The sequence below is a fragment of the Equus przewalskii genome, chromosome 2 (genome assembly GCF_037783145.1).
Source record: "Equus przewalskii isolate Varuska chromosome 2, EquPr2, whole genome shotgun sequence".
NCBI lineage: Eukaryota > Metazoa > Chordata > Mammalia > Perissodactyla > Equidae > Equus > Equus przewalskii.
The window spans coordinates 4212408-4221911 of record NC_091832.1 but is presented as its reverse complement, the minus strand read 5'-3'; the positions used below and the strand labels follow the sequence as shown (position 1 = coordinate 4221911).

Genomic DNA, 9504 nt, shown 5'->3' with positions numbered 1-9504 from the left:
TTCACCATCAATTTAATTGTCACTTTTTGGAGGGTTGAACCCATGACACTATCTTAATTAATTATTGCATATTGATTATCAGATGCATTCCAATTTTAGAAACATTTACATGTGAAAAAATGTGCCTCTAGGACTTAAGAAAGTACCCCAGGATGCTGATCTGCTCCCGGGTGTTGCAACCACTGATCCTCCTGGGATGGAGAAGGTTTTCCTGGGTTACTGGTAATTCTTGGGATGCTCTGAAATAGTTAATGTCATGAAAATCCAAGTGCTTAGATCAGATCACTGTTACTCAGAGTAAACACCAGTTTATTTATCACCAGTTCTTGAGTTGTGACTTATCAGCACAGCTTGCATGGGTTCCTGGAAGTGGTCTGATCCTGGTCCTGTTCACATGCTCCGGTTCCTTACTTCCCCTCAAGATGCAGGACAGATTATGATGTTCCCTGGAAAACAAAGGGGCCCAGATAGTGTGCGGTTCTGAATGTCACGTAATGTGAATGGGGACACTAGCAAATTGGCATGAGTTCAGTCGAAATGGTGGAGAGAGGGATTAAATCCATCATCAGCAGCATTTTTTGAGGACCTACTATGTGCCGTGGTGTGAGGTGCTTACCTTCACAACAGCCCTATGGGAAGACCCTTGAGTATCCCCATGTCACACAGGTAAGAAAACTGACATTCAGAGAGTGAAGCTACTTGTGCACAAGGTGACGCAGTTGGGACAAATCCTGGGGATTCTATTCTAGAGCCTGTGCTCCCCACCACTGCACCACGAGGGATGTGAACAGTACCCGGAGGTGACTTAGAGGGGATGTAATTGCTGTCTTCAAATCTGGGGAAGCAGGAATGAACTGAAAAGACTACAGGGCCAGCGAGACTAAACTCGTCCCCAAAGGCACACAGCAAATACTAGGTAGAGGCAGGCTTGGAACCGGGGCTGTCTGAGATTTATTTCTGCATCCATGGAAAGGAAATAACAACTGCTTCACAGAGGTGCTGGGAGGATTAAATGAAGCAACATTGGAGACCATATAGGCCTGACACTTAGTAAGCGCTTAATAAACATTTAATTCCCACCCCACCCTTTTCCTTTTTTCCCGAAAAGTTGATTGTGGAAGAAGAATCTTGTCATGTGGTCCCTACAGACGAAAAAGTAGAGGTTTCAGACAGGCAAATTTTGGTTCATTATCCAGTGGCATTTTCAGTTCAATTCAACAAGTATCTATTAGATGCCTACTAAACGCCAGGCCTAGAACTGGGCCCCTTGGGCGTCATGGCTGTGCAGGCCATGGAACGGCATGGGGCAGTGGGTGTAGGCAATGAAGCTGGGTCACCCCCTTCTCTGTGTTGTGCTGAAGCAGTGGCTGTTAAAACTCTGCGGCTGGGAGGGTTTCACTAACAGCCCTGGGAAACCAGGAAACTCCATCTGTGCTTCTCTGAGCCCCACCAGGTGCCATTAGTCCTAAGGTTTAGTACTTGACAAACCGTTATTGACCTCCTCCAGAAAGGCCAGTTCCTGTGGCAGGCTCTTCTTCCTCTATGCCTTTCCCACAGCATCCCCTTGGCCTTGGACTATCCATCTGCTTTTTTTTGTACCTGTCTAGGTCCTACTCATCCTTTGAGATCCAATCCAGATGCCACTTCCTCTTGGCAGATGGATGGTCCTTTCTTGCGTGCCCTTAGCATCCTAAATGCTTCTTGAGTGTGGGAGCATCCATATCTCATGCATTTCTTAAAACAAAGGTCTAATACTGTGCCTGGTGTGTGGAGATTCCGCCTGTCAAGTGTTCTCCTTCCTTCCACCCAGCCCCCATTCACCTCATTAAGCCCTCCTTAGTCTTCGGGTCTCAGCTGAACCATCACTTAATCCAGCGGCCTTTCATGACCCATGGATTGGATGTGGCTGCCCTCCTCCGTGGTCCCATAGCACTCTGTACCTCCCTGGTCACAGCTCTTCTCATCTTTTCTGTAATTGTGTGTTTAATTGTCTCTCCTCTTCTCTGGAAAGTCACCTCCGGGAAGACAGAAGCCCTGCTTATTTTGTTTACTGCTGCATTCTTAGAACCTGACCTCCCTCCAGGCCCATAGCAAGCGCTCAGTAAATGCTGAGTGAAAGAATGGGTGGATGAATGCATGAGAAATCTGGGTCCAGGTCCCTTTAGCTGTGTCTTGGAAAAGTCTTCTGCTTTGAATCACAATTTCTCCTTTGCTGAAGGATTGATAATCTCCCAAATCCTTCCCAGCTCTGCCTCTCCACTTCCTTGTGACCTGTTTTCCTCGCTATCTACAGCCCACGTTCTGGCCCGTCCAGAATGAATCATGGCCCAAGAACTGCAGGCGCTTGCTTGCTTGAAGGATTTTACATTCTTTGGAGAACCTTTCACTCTTCAAATATTATCTTTCTGCTGTGGTCCTTGGCAGCATCGCGGACCCCTCCAGCTCACGCAGGTCAGGTCACTCGACGGATGGGAGCAGCTGCCTTGCCTACTTTCTCAGTTCCTGGCAGCCTCGGCCTCGGCCTCGTGCATTCCCTCCAGGGGCCCCAGAAGAAGGTGGGGTCTGCCAAGCCCGGGGTGGAGAGAGCTGTGATTCTCATGCAGCCTAAGAGGAGGGGAAGCTCTGACTCAGTACTTGTGAAATGTTAGCTTGTGGGTGAGTAAGACCAGATTGAAGCTGTGTGTCTTGGGAAGCGGTGAGTCTAGTTAATTGGAATTGGAGCTAGCAGGCCATTTCCCGCCATTGCCACTCCTACTTCCTAGCTGTGTCCTTGTTAACACATAGTCTATCCTTTCTGGGACCCAGTTTTTTAATCTGCAAAATGGCTATGTTAACACCCAGCCTACTCACCTGGTAGCGTGATTTCATTTTCATTGAATGTCTACTATGTGACAGGCACTTTACATCTGCTATTTCAGCTAATCCTCAGAACAACCCCGTGGGGTTGCAAGGTGAGATAAGATTCTGGATTTCTACACGGCAGCATTCCACCCATTGTGTGTTGGAACGCTCTTCCTCTGGAGGTTAGTAGGTAGTGGTTTGGTGGTCAAACATGCCTCTTTAATCCCACACTCCCCCAAATTAAGCAGGACTGCCCAGAGCATTGCCTATAACAAGATGAGCCCTTTGGGACCCAGTGACATAAAGCAACGCAGATTTTAAGGGAAAGGCTCCAGTCATTCCAGAACTCTAAAGTTTACTCTCAGGAGCCTGGAATCGGGCTCCCCAGTGTTCGAGTTGTTAGACAAGGCACCTGTCTCCCCAGACAGGCCCTCCCGAGGCAGCCATGCCTAACGACGCCACTTGTTTACTTTCCAGCCCTGTGACTCTGCATTCTGCCTGGCAGAGGTCTCCCCACCCAAGTGAGGCATTCTTTCGTCAGGGGCACAACAACCCTTCCCTTGGGGAGCAAGCTGAACCACCACCTGGCTATTGTCAGCCTCCTTCATGCCCTTGATGAACAGGCAAAAAGGAGCTTGTTGCGCTTTCTAGGGTGACCAGTCCTGATGATGGAGGGGAAATAAGGTTGCTGCTAACAGAAGAGGCAGGGAGGAATAGATCTGGAATTAACTTCCTCTGCGGGATCCTCTACATTTTTATTTTTAACACTTAGGAATTAAAAAAAATAGAGAAGACTCCTAGGTTTCCATACTGGTAGGCTCAGTGGCCCAAGTCCCTCGGAATGAAGGTTTGGTTTGAGTCATCCCACAAAGTCAAGATCCCTGAGCAGCTGAGATGCCGGCTGAGAGCAGAGCAAACAAGATATCAACTCTCCCTTCTCCAGCACTCATTCTAACTGTGGCTTCATGACGCGTCACAGCGGTCTCTGGAGGATATCATCTCGACTGTGTTAGAGTGTAACCGGTTTCCCTTTCCTTCCCCTGTCCCCTCGCTATTTCCCTGGTGTGTGTGGTGGTGGACTTCACAGCTGTGTCCCTAGGCTACAGAATATTATGATAGAATTGTGAGGGAACTAGAGGAGGCATGAGCGTTACCCAGAAATCTGGGACTTGTCACTCAGTGGAGTCACCGACGAGACTCTGGGTCGGCCTCCTTTATGCAGGGGGCAAGCTCACTCCCGGGATGGAGAGTCCCATTGTGTTAGATTTTTATTGCCATAATAATTTACAGCATTGTCATTTACAGTCATTGTCAAGTGCCAGTATGGAAGAAAAGTCTTCATGAAAGTTGGGTAGCTAAGGGAAGAACTGTAGAGGACATCGTTATGTTTTCTGCCTGGTTTTCAGCATTTTTTGAACTCTGGAGAGTTTTCAGCCTTACGAGGCTGCCTCCTCAAGGGTTCAGCTGTCAGTCACCCAGAGGAGCAGTGTGAGGAAGCAGGGCCCGCTCAGATCTGCTTGGCGACCAGTGCGGTGGTGGGCGTGTGGCTCTGGTGCAGAAGCGGTACTGCTGGGCTGGTGACAGCGAGGGTACATCCACATGTGCTCGGCAGGGCTGCAGTGTGGCAGGTTCTCCCGAGACCAGGCTTTTGGGCATCATTCCTAAGCTTTTCTTGAACTTATCTCCTAGCCCTTCCAATATCTTTGAAATAAACTTCTCTTCTACTTGATCAGCCAGGATCGGCTTCTGGTTCTCGCAGCAAGAAAGTCTGACATGTAGAAGTTGGAATAGTAGTAATATTAATAACAAAAGAAAACCTTTATTAAGCACCTACTGCATGCCAGGCACCCTATTGTATGCTAGACACGCATTATCTCATTTCCTTCTTCAACAATCTCACAAGTCTAGTAGATTTTTACTTCTTTGTTTTGTTTTCTTTTTTAGTGGAGGAGGTAACCAAACCTTACAGAGATTTCAGAATCTATCCAAGGTCACAAATTAGGAATGTGTGTCCATGGAGCTTGAAAGGCAGCAGAAAACAAGTCATATAGGGCCTTGTGTGCCTAAGGAGTCAGGACTACAAAATAACGTTTTAGACTTTTATCATGGGAAATCTTAAAACAGGCACAAAGAGGGAGAATAGTGTAAGAAAGCTCTGTGTACCACCAGACCAGTTTCAGCAAATGACCAATATGCAGAATAGTGTAATATGCTTTATACCATTAATTTAAGTATTCAGGAGCTGGCTCTCTGAATTTTCTTGAATGTTGTGAAGTTTATGTTACGTAAAATTTGAAACTTGTAGGCCAAAATAACATTAAAATTAAAAGGCAATGAGTAAACTGTGAAATTTATTTGCCACAGATGAGACATTGTAAAAATATCTTTATTACACAAAGAGCTCATGCATAGTGATAAGAAAATCAATAAATATAGCAGAAAAGTGAGTCAAAGGTGTGAACACAGTTCCTAGAGAAAGAAACAATAGCCATCAAGCTTACTATACTCAAAGCAATGAAAATAGAAAAATTCCATTTTCATCCATGAAATTAAAAATGTGAAAAATGGGTGTTCACCTTCTGCTGAAGGCTGGGTCACTTACTGTAACGCTACTGGAAATTAATTTGACAAAATGTGTTATGGACTTAAAGAAACTTATATTCTTTGATCTAAAAATTCCACCGGGACCATCTTCTCCTAAGGAAATTATGAGAAGTGTGGGAAAGATTTGTATACAAAGAATCTCATTATAGCATGAATTATAAGAGCAAAAATATTGGGAAAACCCCTAAAAGCCTAACAATAAGAGAAAGGTTGTTTAAATTTTATGGTGCATACACAGCTTGAATATTGTAGAACCATTTTCTGTGGAAAATGGTCATATACATAAAATATGATTTCATTTATGCAAAATTTATCTCTTTCTCTCTCCACATGAAGAAAAAAAGACATTGGAAGGAAATATACTCACATGTTGACAGTGGTATCTTTGGATTGTAGATTTAAAAAATTCTTTCTCTCTATTCTTGTCTGTATTTTCTCCTTTTTCCGTGAGGAATGTGTATTTCCCTTTATAATCACAAAAGAAACTTAGAAAGTTGATTTAAAATAATGCCATTCAGCAAAAGCCTTCCTAATGTTGTTATTGTGACCAGTGAGCAGAAAAATGACTGTTTATTATTAATGCTAATAATTATTATTAAGTACTTACTATATGTAATAATACTGATAATAGCAACTATTGAGTACTTCCTATATGGAAGGCATTTAAAGACTTTTATCCATAATATCCATTGCTACCTGCACCCAGACTTATAGTAAGGATCATAACCATCCCCAGTCTATAGATGAGAAGACAGAGTCCTAATGGGTAAGTGGCTTCCTCAAAGTCACAGAGCCTGCACTGGTGGGGCCAGGGCTTGAACTGGGTTTGTGGACGTCAGGGCCCCTGGACTTTCCCACTAGAAGTCCATTGGCAAATATGCTTCCTTCTGGGACAGCATGAGACATCTCACGGGACAGCCCTTCCACAGCGAGCCTGCATCATAAGGCGGCGTGAGTAAAAGCCTCGGGTCAGCCCAGTGCTGAGTCCAACCTTGTTTGTGTTAGAGTCGATTGGTTGTCAGAGGAACCAAGTCAGGGGACTGATGTGGAGAGAAAATCCAACTTTCCCTGAGCTTGAAGCAAACAGGCTTTTCTTCCTATTTCATTCAATGCGAACATGGAGAAAACCCACAAGAAATCTGAGGCATTACATGCTAACCTTTTCCTAAACAGAAGCCTCTGTTATTCATTTTCTCTGCCTCTACGCCTGACCCAAACCCCTGCAGATGGACACAGTCCTTTTCTTTAGAAACACCAGCACCTTCGATTAGAGTACAACTAAAGCCTCCGTGTCTAGCAGCCTTTTCTAGCTCCTTCCATGCTGTCCGCTTCTTTGTGATGCTCCATGATGTTAACACTTAACTCACACAGGGCAACCTTCTTTTCTTTATTGCTCCATTTCTTAAAAGGGAGCAGTGCTTGCCTGGGTCACTTTGGTCTCCAAGACCTGCCCACACCTTGCACGGCTGTGGGAAGGATTAGCCATAGCGGGAGAAAGCCTACTATTCTGAACACCCCATGAAGACAGGATCCCACCAGCCTTGTCCCCACAGCCATCTCCATTTCTTGGCACAGCATCCTGCAAGCAGCAGGTCCTCAGCCATCTTTGATGAGCAGCAGTATGAGTGAACGAACACAGCACATGGCTCTGGAGGAGCGCAGGCCCTCACGACCCCTAGCCGTGCCGCCCGTCACCCAGCCCTTCTCTGGCCCTGAGTCTGTGCATCTGTATTACAAAGGGCTTGCACTAGTTGGTCTCAAAGGTCTCCTCCAGCTCCAACACCTGTGCCTGTATCTAAATACTCCTGAAATGAGTTGGGGCTCAGGGAGGAAAGACGATCTTTCCAGCATGTGCACAGAATTCTTTGATGTGTCCTCCATGTGAGACCAGAGCCGGGAGTGTTACCCTCCCAGGGCTCGCTCCACATCCCCCCATACGCCATCTGGGCCTCTCTTGCATGGAGTCCACGACATCTGTCAGAAGCACTTGGTGCCAGAATGACTCTTGCCTCAAGTATGTCCTTGGAAAGCCCTGGAGATAGGATGTCTGCCGGAGTTTATGTAAGTCAATGAGTGGCCAGAAGAGCGTGTGCAGAGTTCTGGTTCCACAGAGGATTAGCCTTCTGTGAGCGCTCAGGGTGACTCAATCAATGGCCGCACTCAGTTCCCAAACTCTGGAGGGCAGAGAGCACCTTGGTGAAGGCAGCAGGACATCCTGCCTCTACCTCATCTATTTTTTGGTGGTTATTCCTCTTTTTATTTTGAAAAGGAAGGGTTTGAGATGTCTGAGCCAAACATAAAGAGTACGAAAAATGAAGGAATGAATAAGTGAGGACATCGGGAGGAAGGGGAAAGAAGGTATACCCGGGTCTCCTGCTGGCCGCTCCACACCCCGTCTCCCCTCGCTTCCTGTCTTGCCTGGGGGCGCTGGCCTGGGTGGTCTACATCTGGAGCCTCTTTGGGTTTGGCCAAGGGATCGCCAGCGGATCAGAGGGGGAGGGGGTGAGGTCATGAGGCCGTTTCAGGCAGCCGTGCCCTTCCACAGAGGACACACATCCTCTCAGAGGAACCTTCTCAACAAGACCCTCTCTCTCTAGACAGGTAACGTCTCTGTCCCCTGGGAGCAGGGGTGATCAACTGTTACTGGCCCCTGGTCACTGTGTGCTTCCCCCACCTCCAGCGCACGTTTGTGTCCTGTTGTAAGTAAGGCAAGGCTTCCTGAATTACCTGAACTGGAGTGCGCCTTCTGTTTCCTGTCAGGATTCTGACTGATACATCAGGATAGAACAAATGAGAGGCAGTCAGAAATAATGCTCATAAAAGAAATACCAATGGTAGTGCCCTATACACGTGCCCCCCAAAAAGATGCACATGTGTGTGGGTGGCACATTTGATTCTGAGCTTCCTAGGGACCAAAGCAACCATAGAAAGAGAACACTAGTTTCCTTTCTTCTTCCTGCCAGAGGCTGAAGCCTCTTCCTGAATAAACTCTTATATCATTCTCCTTAACTTGGGCTGTGTGTTGAATTGTGTCCCTCAAAAGGTATGTTTAAGTCCTAACACCTAGTATCTGTGAATGTGACCTTATTTGGAAAGAGGGTCTTTGCAGATGTAGTAAAGTTAAAATGAGGTCATCCTGATTAGGGTGGGTGCCTAAGGAGAGGGAAGTCTGGACACAGAGGCACGCACAGGGAGAAGGCCGTGTGAAGACACGATGGAAGGATGCGCCACCACCAGAAGCTGGGAGAGAATGGGACAGGTTCTCCCTCAGAGCCTCCAAGAGGAGCCCACCCCGCCGACACCTTGATCTCAGACTTCTAGCCTCCAGACTGTGAGAGAATAAGCTTCTGTTGTTTAAAGGCCCGGAGTTTGTGGGAGTTCCTTGCGGCAGCCCTGAGAAAACCAGCACACTGTGATGTGGCACCAAGGCTCCTCACGATGTGGCCTCGCGCCCTGGCTAGCTTCATCTCCCATGCCTCTCCACCTTACCCTTTAGCTCTGGTTCTTGAACACGCTGTGCTATTTCAGATTCCCAGGCCTTTGGCTATGTTCTTATTCCCGCCTAGAGTGCCTTTTATGCTTTTCCGGGCTTGGCTAAATCTTTTTCACCCTTATGGCTTCAGCTCGGGCATGCCTTCTCCGGGAGGCCGTCCCTGTCTCTCTCAGCCAAGTGGGCTCCACCTCTTTGGACTCCTGTGTCGCCCGTAATAGCTGAAGCATTTGTTTCCCTCCCTAGACGGTAACCTCCTTCGGGGCAAGGCCCTGTTCATCTCTGCATCTCCAGGACTTAGAACGGGGCCTGGGTGTGTGGGTGACTCTCCGTGTTCTAGAACCGTCCAGCACCTTAGCATGGCGTCCGCAGGGCACTTGCTGTGCCAGGCACTTTGCTAGGCACTCTGTGTGCATTTTATTTGTGGAGAAGGAAACTGAGGCTTGGAGAGTGTGATGGCTAAAATAGATCTCTCTTACTTTCTCCAAATATATCCTATCGGCTCTGTTTCTCTGGAGAAGGCTGACTACACCGCGAGGGGCTCTTCTGAAGTTATGTTTCTATCTGAG

The 9504-nt window shown here is 47.1% G+C and overlaps 1 long non-coding RNA gene across 1 annotated transcript; it reads right to left on the bottom strand.

The window, feature by feature from the left end:
- Positions 1-282: 282 nt before the first annotated feature.
- LOC139078716 (uncharacterized) lies at positions 283-2987 on the bottom strand. The gene is made up of 2 exons (XR_011531733.1): positions 2851-2987; positions 283-446 (listed from the first exon to the last, which is right to left on the bottom strand). It is a non-coding gene; the product is annotated as an uncharacterized lncRNA (long non-coding RNA).
- Positions 2988-9504: the final 6517 nt, after the last annotated feature.